Below are 13,901 nucleotides of genomic sequence, written 5' to 3'. Positions count from 1 at the left end.
CCAAAATCTTTTTTTTTTCTGTACTAGTCAGTACAGTAATTGTTCTGACTCAGGAAACGAGAGTGTTACTTAACCATTAATTCTAGCACTGGATTTAAAGGTCTTCATCCAGTGCTCATTACTATAAAGGATAAGTGGGCTCTGTCTGGCCACAAGATCTTGCTTACACATCTCCTCTGCTTGGCTATAGGAATTGAGAGCAGCCTTGTCAGCTCCACTCTCCCACAATCCTGTGTGACTATAATCCACAGGAGGCTCCTCCGTTGAGGGCAGAAATAGCAACGGCCCCTTATGTCCTGTGGTTATCACCTTACACCTCGGCCGGATGTTACTGGACCTTTGCTATACAGAATTGCTCAGCATTATTACGCTGAAGTTTCTCAAAAGAACTAGGCATCTCTGAATCTCCTTTTTTTTTTTTTTTCATTCATTTTTATAACTGTGCCAAATCCGAGAGGAATTTGTGGCAACACATGTTTAAGTCATTGAAAATGTAAGGAAACTCAGAGTGACCTATTTTGGGATTTGGGGATCATGTTTTTATTTGAACTGTGAAGACTGTCAAGTCTGTATTAATAATAGACGTTTTCTTTTTTTTTTATTCATTTGAATCTAGATTTTAGCTTAATTATAGAAATACTTACCACTGAAACCTGAATGCTATCATTAGGTATCTAATGTAGGTGCCATTAAAACCTTTAATCCTGTGTGCATGTCCTCCCCTGATATCTGTGCACGTGATATAGGCTACTTTAGCAGGGATTACACAGCCTGATTACACCCACCTTCCTTTATACCCACAAATGACAGATGAATGATGCATGCCTGAAAGACACATTGTCTTTTAAAGGCATGTAGTTTATTCCCTTTTGAGCGGTCTCCTCTGTTTATTTGTGCATTATTGTATGTGACAGTTTATGGGGTGTTTGCAATCTTTGAGGTACAAAGAAAAGCAATGATTTGGGGGAAATAGCTCTCATGCATTGCCATAAATTCTCCTGGTTTTGTGATAATACAAAACATCTTATTTTCTCTTGTGTGACTGTTATCTGCTTTTAACAGCATCATGACTGTACTGTCCTCTACACTGACAAAAGACTGTGGGCTGAGGGCCAGAGACAGAATTCAGAAAACAGCTCTGGAAGTCGGCCAGGCAGTGCGTTTCTCTGCCAAAGGAATACGTGCTTACTATATTACCAGTGTGAGATTGAGCCACTGGAGGAGGCATAACAGCATTAATGGATCATTGTTTTTCAGCTGTGGAAGAAGAAAAGTCAATGAAATCCACTATTACAATAGATTGACAATATGCAAAGTGATTTTCTAGTATAATTCATTGATTGTTGAATTAAAAAATGCTATTTTCAGCTCTCAGATACTTACCAATGTGCTTTGTATTTATTGCACAGATATTTCGATTTATTTATTTTTGTAGTTGAATAACACTGTTGAATATAGTCTTTAGCAAATGTCAGAATGAATAGAATCTTTTATGTATTTGATTAATTATAATGTTTTGATGCCTAATTCCAGTTACAGCATCTAAATTGATGATTTATTATTGTTTTGTTTTACATTTATTTTGACAAAATAATACATCGAAATTCAAAACCTTTTAATACAAGACATTGTTTTTGCTGTTTCTGCTGTGGAAAAGTCGTTTCTGCCCTCTAGACCGGTATATCAATATCAATATCAGTGCGTAGATATTTCAATAATATTTCTACAATATTATTTATTATTTTAACACTTCGAAAATCTCAAAATGAATATTTCATGTTCTGTTCACTATATTATAATTTCACTTGCATTTAAAATGATTGATTTTAGTTTTTAGAGTTCTATTTGTAATTTATTAGAAAATTTGTTTCAGATAATTTCAGTATTGGCTGTTTATTGGTTATCTGCTACAAAATGTAAATATTCATTATAATTATGATTTATTGTCGATTTCTTTTTTTTTTTAATTTCCAGCACAAGTTTATCTGATCAGTATCACTTCCTGGATTGAAACATTGTGCTCGCTGATTAAGTTCGTCTTTTCCAATATGCACACAAAACCCTTATTAAAAGAGTTCCCATTATGCTCTACCAGTCCAAACCCATTTTAATACGTGTTCATGGTTGTCACATGGCTCTGTTTCTCAGGGAGCTGTGGGAACATGGTGCTGATGAATCTGATCACAGGCCCGACAGTTTTGCCCTGCTGCCAGCATTGTAGCTGAAACAATGGAGATCAGGGTAGGGCATGCGCCCTTGCTGTCTTCAACATTTCCCCCCAGTTAAATCCATTTAGACTAAAGCAAGAACAACACTTGCTACAGTGATTGCACAGTAATTGATTTATTCACTGACTGAGTGTTTGAATGCCTGTTGTGCATCTTTAATATGAGGACAATCAGCACAAAACCTCCAGCCATCAATACACAGAAAGAGAGAGAGAAAAGGAAATAATTTAGGTAACCCTCAGGCCCATTATAATGATGAACACAGAACTCACAGCTGTAATACTGGTACTACAAATACAAATTTTGGTTTCACAATGCAAAATCCATCACTTTTATCTTAAAACATTGTACTCAAAGCATGACCTATATTGAAACTCTGGCTGATACAGATAAGGCTATAATTATTTAATTATTAGTAATTATTTTTGTGTTATGGCTGATATTTAAAGATTACTATTTTGTCATGATTTATTTTGGGACAAGAAAATGTAAAAAAAAAAAATAGGTCATGTAAATGTGTTTTTTCCTCCCTAAAATCTTTTTCTAAAACCATCACAACATTATATTACAACATTATATTAAAGTATGAAAAATTCATTTTGAGATTTTTTTTAATTACATTTTAATAGTATTATTAGATATAAAAGTATGGGTTAAATTATTAGTGGTTGTATTATAATTTTATATTAATTATTAATCATTTTAATTCAATCTTATTTTTAAATGTTTTACCTTCATTGTAATTTTTGTTAAAGTTTTAATTTTAATAATTTTGGTACTCCAACAATGTTGTTGTTGTTGTTGTTTTGTTAACACTGATTCTGTGTCAACCAAAAATAATAAATAGTAATTAATTCATTTTAAAAAAATATTTTAAAAAGTCTAATATCAGCCAGTAACCAATGTCATCTGATGTTCGTCACTTAGTGCCTTTTTGTCTTTTTCCTAGTAGTACCCTATCAGCAAAGCTCATGCAGCAGTGAACGGAGCTCCGGACCAATCCACTGCTTTCGCTGTCGGGAGGTGTGTAAAGGAGAGGTGGTACGAGTGCAGCATGTGCACTTTCACATCAAATGCTTCACCTGCCAAGGTAAGAGTATTTTGCCCATATGCAATGCATTGTAAACTCTGTGACCTCTCAGAGTCATGTTTTAATTAAGGGAAAAGCTTGCATACTGACTTGGATTTGTTTCAGATATACAATTTCCAATAGATTCTGTTTCATAATGGCACTTTATTGAGAAATAAAGAAGAGCTCTCTACCTCTGACCTAATAGCTTGAGTCGTTAGAAGTAGTGGATTTCTGATTTAATGATGTGGCTGTCTGAAGTAGGGACCTGTTGCGCAATGAGATCCACTGGCCTCACATTGTCAAGATGGTTGTTCAGTGATGCCCCATGGCATTGCCCTCCATTATCAGTGACATTAGTGACATCAAGAAATTTAAATGTAAAACTAATGTGAATATGATGTGACCAAGTACTGTCACCTTTAGATTATGTAAGATGAATAATATGGAAGTGAAACCCTTGAGAGAAAGACTAATTTGTGGTTTAATGAGCTTTAAAAAAGGTTGTATACTTTTACCTGCTTACACCCAAACTGGTGTAGCCACATGGTCCCTGCATGGCATTTAAGGGGTTGCTGTGGAAACTGTGTCGAGGGGCACCCTTCCCCTGGTTGGTGGTTATTCTCAGCTACACTATCAAACCGACAGCCAATAGCAATAAACCCTGGGGCATAGTTGGGGGGGCTCATAGATGGAGACAGGGTGGGAGCAATTGAAAGAGAATGGCAGTTTCCCTCCCACCATTATGACATCACAAGTTGCCTTGGAGCAAATGAAGTTACTGAACAATAACAGTCCTTTTACCCTTTGCTTCCTCTCTCTCAAATTCACCCTCTCTCCCATCGCTGCCTATATCTTCCATAAAAATTACCTCAAGCGATAATGTATTTCACCTCTAACTCAACCCCACCCCTTATCTCACGATTCTTGCCATGTATAATTGTGTGTATTAACTGTGCTCTATGTGTGTAGGAAGTCCAAATGCTTCTTCAGCAGCTCATATCTCCTGCATTGTTGCCATTTCATTGTTGCAGTCCTGTGACTGAAGGCTTGGTTTCCGTGCGTGCTGGGAATTTTGTTTGGATGGGACAACTGAGTGTGATGATGAGCTGTGGGGCTTTGAGCCCCAGTTAATTGGACAAAGAACATTTGTGGGGTGTTTCACAGGAAACCCCGCATGGACTGTCACAGGTCAGAGGGGCCACGTTGGAGTCGCAGTTGCTGGAGTTCGTAGACATGTGACAGTCTGCTTTCAGCCCTTTTGTTGAAGCTAAAAAACAAACGTGGCTGATTTTATATGCCCATAATGTGATTGTTTGTTTACTGAGTTATTCAATACAGGTTCAATGGAAAAATGTGCTTGTGGTGACATTTCTGCAAAATCAGATTAAATTGGTTCTAACTTGTTTCGCGACACTTTCAAAGTGAAATGTCTAGTGGCATGGGTGGTGAACAAAGTCCTCCTGTAGCGAATTGATGTGTTTTTGTAAGAAAAATAACCATATTTAAAATACAGTAATCAATTTAATCTAGCTTGAGCTCACTGATGTACATGGAAGCCGTTCCGGGGGAATTACGTATGAGGTCAGCTTTGCGCATGCGCTGCTAAGAAGGGACGAACGCAGAAGCGCAGGGGAGAGATCAAAGCAAAACAACAAGTCACTAATTAAAAGTACAAAACAAGGATTTGTAAAGAAGATTGTTGGAGGATTTCGATATAAGCCAAGAGGAGACTGGTTTTCCTTTGCTAAAGTAAGGAAACTTTGCTTCCTTTGCTCCTGTTAACAAACGTTAGTTTTCACTAGACTTACCGGTGCATGTGCAATGCCAACCTCATACGTCATCAGCCTGGAGCTGCTTCTGTGTCCAATTAAAGTGATTGTTACGCTTTTAATATGGATATTTTCCTTAAAAAAAGACATCTTTATGAATACCACTCTTGATCAAGAAGAACAAAAGGCCAACTTGAACATGATACAATTAATTTGTTCTTTTTTTATTAGAAAGTATAGTTTTTCTGTAAACATAGCACATACTGAACTGTACCGAAAACCGTGATTCTAAAACCGTGAAACAAACCGAACCATGAAAAAGTTGAACCGTGCCACCCCTAATATATATATATATATATATATGATCACAATTTCCTAAATATGTGTATGAAAGAATCCTTTGTTTTTTTATAAAACCAGAGCTTTGTTCACAATATTTAAAAAAAACAAAACAAAAAAAAAATCATTACATGTATTAGGGCTGTGCGATATGGTGAAAATATCTAATTGCGAATTTTTTGACAGATATTGTGATTGCGATTTGACTTGCGATTTTACATTTAGAAAAGGCAAGCTTCAGCTCAATATTGTCAATAATGTGCAGCACAGTCTCATTACCCTGCTGAAAAAAAAAACGAAAAAAAAAAAACCAGAAATTCTTACAGTTTCCATTAAACCATTACAAAATTCCTTTTTGTTTATAGCATTATTCCAATAGGAATTACTGTTGTTCTATTGGTTCTGCCGGATCCCCCATCTGCCAGATAGGGCTGTCACTTTTGTGAAAAAATCATTTTAGATTTTTAAGACATTAATGTTCATTGAATCGATTGTAAAATCGATTTTCCATGTCTAAAAAAAAAAAACGTTTCCTTTTTCAACGTCAAAACTGAGCTTCTCAGTTAACAACGGCTCTGTGTAGTAACAGCTGCTCTATGTGAAATCATCCACCTGAGAGAATTTACCGCTGATTAGAGAACCGGTTTTACTGACGAGATGAGCATAACTATCGGCCAATCTTGATCGGTGCACCCCTACCTACTACCCCATGAATTACCCCATAACATCCATATGTGTTCCTTCCTGGCTCTTAATGTTGGAGCCAGCGCTGTTATCTCCGCCTACTGGAAACTTTCTGGAAACTTAGTTTATAAAAATACCTCTGTATATGCCATAGCTTCATCATAAATAAACATTTGATATTATATGTGTAAAATGGTTTATTAAAATGATATAATATGTTAGATTATTAAATGTTTATTCACCAGGGTAGCAAGTGCTTCTGGTCTTCTGGTAATTAGAAGCACAAAAAGCCCCTCAGGTTTTGTCACTAGATGTCAAAGCTGAAACTCATATAACAAAAATAATGTTAAGTTCCCTTAAACACTTTAAGCTTGTTTCATTATATTAATTAAATCATTAATTTCCAAATGTTGTTAAAGAAATAAGAGAATGTTGGATAAAAGGAAAAATTTTTTTTATAGGAATCAAAAAAAAATACATTAAGACATAACATAACATGGGCAGATAAAAGATATTATGTTTAAGTTTAAGTTATACAGTTATACAATTTAGTTTTGCTTTTGCTTACCGTTTGATGTTTCTCATATGCAACAGAAATGGCAGTGCTTATGAGTTGAACATCATGGTGGTTGCGCCAATACGACTGCTCACAAAAATTACTCGGAATGGCAGAATTTTTTTTTGCCAAAATGCACTCTGGAGCCCTGCAAGTAAATTACGTTGGTTGACTTTACTTGCCGACGTGGCTTTGCAAACAGGAGAAGAAAAAAAGAGATGCCTTTGGAATTATAGTCTAGTTAATTGAAACAGCAAGCACTCGAGCACACAGGAAGAAACATGTGTGCCAAGGTCATGTAGATACAGCTGAAGCTGAGGCAGTGGAGATAATTTCAGGGGGAATTTACACAGGCTTTGACCATGAAAATGGGCGGGTGCTGTACACACAGGTATGAGAGAACCAGCTGTTTCCAAGGACACACCGGTAGTTAGTTTACGTAAAAGAGGGGGGAAGTCAGGGGTAATAGTAGTACTAACTTCCTGTGTATGCATGCACATATCCACATTAAAACATAAATGGCCATAAGGTCCATTTTAGGGTTGTCATTATTTTGGTAATCGAGTAAAAGGTTGATTATTCTGGTGATTAATCGAGTAATCTGATAAAAAAATGTTGTGGTAAGAAAAATAGACCTAAGCAAACAATAGACTTTATGATGACTTAAAATATGTAATTGGTAGCAATGAGGCAATAATAATTGATTCAAATGAAGTATAAAAAGCAAGTAATCATATGGCTTTATTAAACAAAACAATTAAAATACATAATGCAATAAAACAATAATCATAACTTATGTACATTATGTATTATATCTAATGCCTGCAGAGGGTGTCAACGGCCTGACGATTGTTTTTACACTTTACAGCGCAATTTAATTGTTGTTTAAAAATGACTAAACATTTAATTTAAATGTCCACTTTAATTTTTAATATTTGGCCACTTCTTTATGATAGTAATGCTACAGCCACTACAGTAATTTATTACAAGAAATATGTGGATATCAAAACATGCAAGCTCAGGGTGATGGTTTAAATTTTTTATTTGAAGTCTCGATGAACAGTTAGCATATTTAGAAAGATGATGTATTCTTCGCTGTTTTCTCCTGTATTCTCCTTATAAATCTGATAGAATGGTGCACATTGTTCCCAGATGAACACTACAAGCAACTCAGACTCACAGCAAATGCAAAGATGTTGTTTAAGATGGTCCGTGTATGTAAATGTAAACTGTTTGTGTGGAGCAGAATTTACTTTGAACAGAGCCGCTATGAGAGGCACATAACCTACACACATAAATAAAACAAGCATATATTTTTTTAATTGAATTATAGCCTTTGCGAATTCAAAATTGCACAATGCTTATTTATGATTTTAAATGGTTTTAATATTTTATGCAGCCTTTTCATGAATTCTTGTCCGTGGAATGCGCCACTTCAAGTATTTTGCTGGTTAATCTGCATGGGCAAAATGCAGTTGGGGATTTTTTTATATTCAAGTCCTCCAATTTGACAGAGGAATCATGACAGCCCTACCCCATTTGAAAAAACCTAGTGAGTAGCCTACATAGACAGCTTTTTAAAGCTATTTTTGATATATTACTGATGCAAAGACTGCTTTAAATATTATGCTGCCTACACATTTTGACTCATTAAGGCAGAGTCACATGTAGATAAGGTAATAATTCCAGGATGGTGGACAAAGTGAGAGAAAAAAAAATACATTGATAATTTCAAACTAGAGTGCTGCACCATTAGCTTAGCAACATGCTAACTCTATCTTGTTAGATGTGGCAACACAGAAAACTCATTAAATCTCTATTTGGTTGTGCATTTATTTTCCCTTTTCAAATAAAAGTCAGATTGGGGAGTAACAGCTCTCAGTGGGGAATGGAAGACACACTCTTGTCCTGACCTCCTGAAGCCTTTCTAGCTTTCTAGTTGGCTCTTCTCCCTCTCCTACATCAATGCAAACAGATAATGAACACAGCTGTGCAACTATTGATATAATAGAGACAAATGGTGGCCCCAAAATGTATTTGTACAGCACTTAGAAAAGTAACAATATCATTGCATTACATACATTTTTTTTTAAATAAGTGATTTAAAGGGTAACACAAGTATACTCTTAAAGTAGATCATTTCAGATGTTCTGCAATGATTTTTAAATGCTCATCATATGGAAAATTTAGCAGACTGAATGAAAGTTGTTAAGATAAATACTTTAAGAGAGAAACACACATTTTCTGGTCTTTCTGTAAGCAAATCCGCTGCTTTTTAACTCGAAGTGTGAAGCATTTGATTTGAAATCTTGACAGAATGTCTGAGTCTAATGTAATGCAACAATAAATAGAGCAGCTCATGAGTGACTCACAAGTACTGTATGAGCACCATCAATAAACTGTCAGACAGGATAGTTCACAGAAAAATGAATGTTCTGACATCATTTCCTCACCCCTGCATAAGTTTCTTTCTTCAGTGGAGCATAAAATTTGATATTTTGAGAAATCCCTCAGTGTTTTTATCCATTTATTGGACAAGTTCATAACCAAAACTGTCTGGTTACCAGCATGTTTCAAAATATATGAAATGATGAGTAAATGATGACAGAATTTTCAGTTTTCGGTAAACTATCCCTTTAAGTTATAGTTCCACTTGAGCTCCATTCTCTCTCCATTGCTCTTCTGTGTGATAAAGACATGGTTCTGAGCAAATTGGCAAAGTAGTGCTTCCAAGAGGGAGAAAGTTTATGTCTTTTTTTTTTTTTTTTATGAAAAAGTTGCAATAAGCACTCACCAGTTAAGTATAGATTTTCAAATCTGACAACTTGGAGTAATGTTTATTACATTACAGAAATTGTATTGTTTAATATTGGATATTTACAGGATATGTACCTTTCCCTATTTTGGCATTTATCTTACATTTGCCATCATTATATGCTCACTTAAAGTTTATCTTTAAAAACATTATCCATTTTTCATACTGTACATTGTAATGTTGGGACGACTACATTTACTTTTACCATTTAAAATGATTGATTTAAAAAAAAAAATCATTTGGTTTATTTTTTTATTTAGACAAAATAGTATAGAATTTTAATATTAAGTTTATAGTATATTGGCCAAAACATAAAAATAGTTTTTATTGGTGCATTGGTGGATGCCTAATCAATTCTTAAGCAAGTCGTCTGCATCTGCAAGTTATTTGTAATTTCAGGGTCAAATTCATGGAATTTTACTGCTGAATAAACATAGATGTCTACAGTTTTGTCATTGTCAACAAATTCTTTTCAGAGCTGTGAGCATTTAGTTTACTTTACGAATCAAATAATGCTTTTCAGCACTGCTTCTTCTGAACAGGACTGGCAGGTCATTAAGATGTCTGTCAAAACAGATCTTATTAAAAGCTGAGAGTTAATTGGCCGTGTAAAATGTAGTTTTTTTTCCTTCCTCCAGGCATATGCAGATCTCTTTCTATAATGACATGCAAGTCTCATCAACCTAATCGAATTTGAAAAAAATACTAGATTTTATATATATATATATATATATATATATATATATATATATATATATATATATATATATATACTAGGGGTGTAACGGTATGCAAAAATCACGGTTCGGTACGTACCTCAGTTTTAAAGTCACGGTTCGGTTCATTTTCGGTATAAGGGAAAGAAATGCAAACATTAAACTGCAGGTTGTTTATTACTATAAACTTTTTTTTACAATTTGTTTACACTTTTTTAAATACTTTTTAATAAAATATATATAAAATAAAATAATAAGAAATAAAATACTGCTGCAAAGTTCTCCACTAAATAAAATAATCTCAGTCTCAAACCAGTATCATATAATAAAAAATATCGAAAAATATAAATAAATAACTATGATTACAGTGCAGCATTACCAATCCCAGCTTGTAGGCCTGCTCATATTTAAAAAAAATATATATATATACAGAAAACGCGAAGCAGCCGTCACACAACTGACACGCAGCAGAAACGCCACGCTCACGCCACGCAGCCAGTGTGTCACCGGCCTTAGGATCAGGTGCAGGGCGGGATTTGCGCTGAACACGGAGACTTCCGCCACTTAATATGTTCGTTTGGATACACGAAAATGTAACTAATTTCAATCAGTACACACGTGCACCGTACCGAAAGCCCTGTACCGAAACGGTCCATTGCGAATACACGTACCGTTACACCCCTAACATATACAGATTAATAGAAATTTAATTTGTTTGGCAAAATTAACTGAACTCAAACTATAGGTGTTTTGCATAAATGTAATTGTAAAACTGGTAAAGCAAACAAACATTTGGATAATCAAATGTGAGGTGCTCTGAACTCAAGACTATTTTATTTGTGTATTATAAAGCAGCTGTGATGGAGTCAGTAGAACAATCAGTTGGTATATGTGTGGAGCCCCTGTTTTTCCGAGTTGTCAGCCGCTAGAGGAGGAAGACTGAGCAGGATGGGAGCTTCTCGTAACTATGGCAACATATGCCCGTCCAATCATTAAGCCCATGCGATAGTTGCTGGGGAGACTTTCTCCCACAGATGAAAGGACAGTGGCAGTATTAGAGACTGAATTTCCTTTGTGTTTTCCTGAAGATCTAGATAAGGTGTCATGGATTAGCCTGGCACATGTCAAAACCCCAGACTGGAAATTGGGCCATCTATATTTATTATGAATAAAGTAATATGCATTTATTCTACAACCTGTGAATAGATATACATGTGACTTTGTGTTTGCCACATGGCTCATGTCAGAGAAAATGTTAGTCTAAATCAATATAGATTAAAAGAGCTCAAATCAGTGAGGTTAAGCTTGGATTGGAGGAATGAATTTTGCCTGTCTTATTATACCTGAAAGGCTACTGCATCATTAGGCATTTTTCAGAGAGGTTAGTGGGTTAATGAAAGCAGCTGAACAGCCTTCGAGTGAGACAGAAACAGAGCGCGACCTGCTGAAAACACTATATCACCCTGTTTAAATCAGATTTAGGGGTTGAACTGGAAGCAGGAATTCACTGAGTGCAGAGAAACTGTACGCTGATCGCAGTGATGTGGTTTTAACATTTTGGCAGCATGTGATAACCTCTATTTTTTAATTGAGTAAAATGTCTGCTTTATTCAAGTTAAAGTAGTTAGGTTCTTTTTATGTCATATTTCTTTCTATATTATTAGATGTAGAATAACATCACGCTCTATGATAATATTTACTATACCATATACTGTACTACACTATATAGTATGCAGTACTATAAAATAATATAATGAATATTTATTAAATTAATATTTGAATATTTACTTCAATATTTTTAATATTTAATATAATTTTTATTGTATCAAATATTTTATTGTAAAAAGAGTTAGAAGTGGCTGTTTTGATAGATCACTCCTATTTTATTGGATAGTAATATAATGATCAAAATAAGCTTATAATGCTTTATATATTTATTTATTCAATGGGATACAGTGACAGTTTATGTATACATATGGTTTGTATGTATATTGGTTGGATGTACAGAAGTGACATTAGCAGAATAATAATAATAAAAAAAACTGTAGATAACCAAAAGGTGGATTTTTGTGAATCTTTGTGGGTACAGCATTGTCATTAATTACTGCATTTTTACTGGTGCTTCGGAATATTAAATTATGCCTTAGATAGACTACAGAAGATAAGTACTTAAGGGAAAATGCCTAAGAGTTAATCTCACTTCTGAGGAAACCCCAGCTCCTTGTTTGTATTTATCTGTTGTCAACATATGCATAATTTCATTGTTGTCATTCTCTTGATTTCTTGCTGTTACTCACTGATTCCACAAAAGACCATCTGGTTGCTCAGTGGAGGGCCCTGAGGGGACTAATCGCTTCCTCTTCTCTCACTAAACTCTCACTCCATCTTTCATTCAGTCAAAACAGCACATTAATTACAGTTGATGAGATTCCTATCAGCACCAGCAAGGTAGCACAGAAGCGATGCGGTTGGTAGAAAGAGGCACAGACAGGTGTGGGCAGAAAGAGAAGGGAACCGTTGTCATAGACCAAGCCACATGCTGTGCTGTGAATCATAGAGCATCATCTCCAAAACCATTTAGGTGAGATAACTGGCATAATCATTAATTGTACTGAAATAGCTGATGACAATGTAGTATAAAATGTATTATAGATCACTGTTTATATATAAATTTAAATACTCACAGACAATGAGTTCCAACTGTTTTTATTTTCCTTAGAAATAGCACACCAGGTTTAAATTATTTTTCGAATGTACATATCCAGATATTTCCTGATAGTCTCAGACTTTTGAACCCCACTAAAGTATAACTATTTAGGTTGCACTTTATTTTACAGTACGTGTACTAACATGTACTTATAGTGTACTTACCGTGTATTTATTAGTGGTGGGAGAAAAGCTCGATGCATCGATGCATCGCGATTCGTTATCTAACGAACCAGAATCGATTCTCAAAAATTCAGAATCTATTCTGTGTTCAATTCAAATGCGAGCGCTGTCAAGACTCACGTGACCAAACAAAAAAGACGGTGATGGACGACCGTTCATATGCTGGTGAATTCGCTTCGTTTAAGATAAAATGGACAAACTACGACCTGCACCATCTCATTTAAAATCGGATGTGTGGCAACATTTTGGATTTTCTGAAGACACCGAAGGTGTCGTTGATAAAAGCCATACTGTGTGCAAAGTCTGTAGCGCCAAATTCAAATATTTCGGCAACACGACTAACATGAAGAAACATATTACGCGGTTCCACTCAGAGCTGGAGAAACAGCATTCTCTTCCAATCATGAACACTCCCGGTTACATTCAAAGGACCCTGGATCAAGTAGCAAAGCTTCCACCGAATTCTGAAAAGGCAAAACGAATTACCCGATCAGTGGCGGGTTTTATATGATTTCGCATGATGTTACAGGTACTTGAGCCACGATACACTTTGCCCTCGCGTCGTTATTTTAGTGAGACGGCTGTCCCCGCACTCTACAGTGAGTGTAAAGATCACATCTTAGAATCCCTAATTCTCCCTGTCATACAAATGATTGTTCATTGCAATTGTATGGCTTACCATTCATTCAGAGTTTGTTAATCCTGAAAATAACTTTGTTAATAAATTAAAAGTATTGAAAAAGAAATATTCATAATCATTTTTAATTTGGCAATACTGTCAAACAGATATTCTAACTATATACAAAAAGCATAGTAACTCCAATTTTGGTTAA

Source organism: Carassius auratus, chromosome 39 (genome assembly GCF_003368295.1).
Source record: "Carassius auratus strain Wakin chromosome 39, ASM336829v1, whole genome shotgun sequence".
In the NCBI taxonomy this organism is placed as follows: domain Eukaryota; kingdom Metazoa; phylum Chordata; class Actinopteri; order Cypriniformes; family Cyprinidae; genus Carassius; species Carassius auratus.
Note: the sequence above shows the minus strand (reverse complement) of the source record.